Genomic DNA, 507 nt, shown 5'->3' with positions numbered 1-507 from the left:
GCTTCGACGTTATTTGGCGACCTCTAAGGAGGTGGGTCCAGGCTTCAAAGTGACGCCTGCATTAGAAAAATATTATAAGAGCTATGGATGCGCTACTATTTGAAAAAAAAAATGATGTCTACAGCACCCGGTATTCCCAAGCGGTCTCCCATCCAAGTACTAACCAGGCCCGACGTTGCTTAACTTCGGTGATATGACGAGAACCGGTGTTTTCAAGGTAGTATGGCCGTAGACAAGATACAAGATACAAGATACAAGATAAAAAATTTATTGTCTCCATTAAAAAGAAAACGAAGAAATTACAAAAGCTCGCACCCATTAAAATTACATTAAAATCACATTAAAATCACATAAAAATTTAACAAAGTACATCAAAACCCATAAAAAATAAATAGAAATAAACAACATTTAACAAGGAGAAACTACTCAAGAGACAAAGAGTTATAACAACAATAACAACAACAATCGCTATTTTCATTAAATTGATTTAATTTTATTTTATTATTG

General features: G+C 33.7%; 1 non-coding gene across 1 annotated transcript; it reads right to left on the bottom strand.

The window, feature by feature from the left end:
* Nucleotides 1-115: 115 nt before the first annotated feature.
* On the bottom strand, nucleotides 116-234 carry LOC117114704. The gene has a single exon (XR_004446420.1). It is a non-coding gene; the product is annotated as a 5S ribosomal RNA (ribosomal RNA).
* Between the last annotated feature and the right edge of the window lie 273 nt (nucleotides 235-507).

This window comes from Anneissia japonica, unplaced genomic scaffold (genome assembly GCF_011630105.1).
Source record: "Anneissia japonica isolate Jap-2015-1 unplaced genomic scaffold, ASM1163010v1 scaffold35904_len980_cov133, whole genome shotgun sequence".
Taxonomy (NCBI): domain Eukaryota; kingdom Metazoa; phylum Echinodermata; class Crinoidea; order Comatulida; family Comatulidae; genus Anneissia; species Anneissia japonica.
The sequence above is the reverse complement of the archived record's forward strand: the minus strand, read 5'-3'. Positions and strand labels throughout refer to the sequence as shown.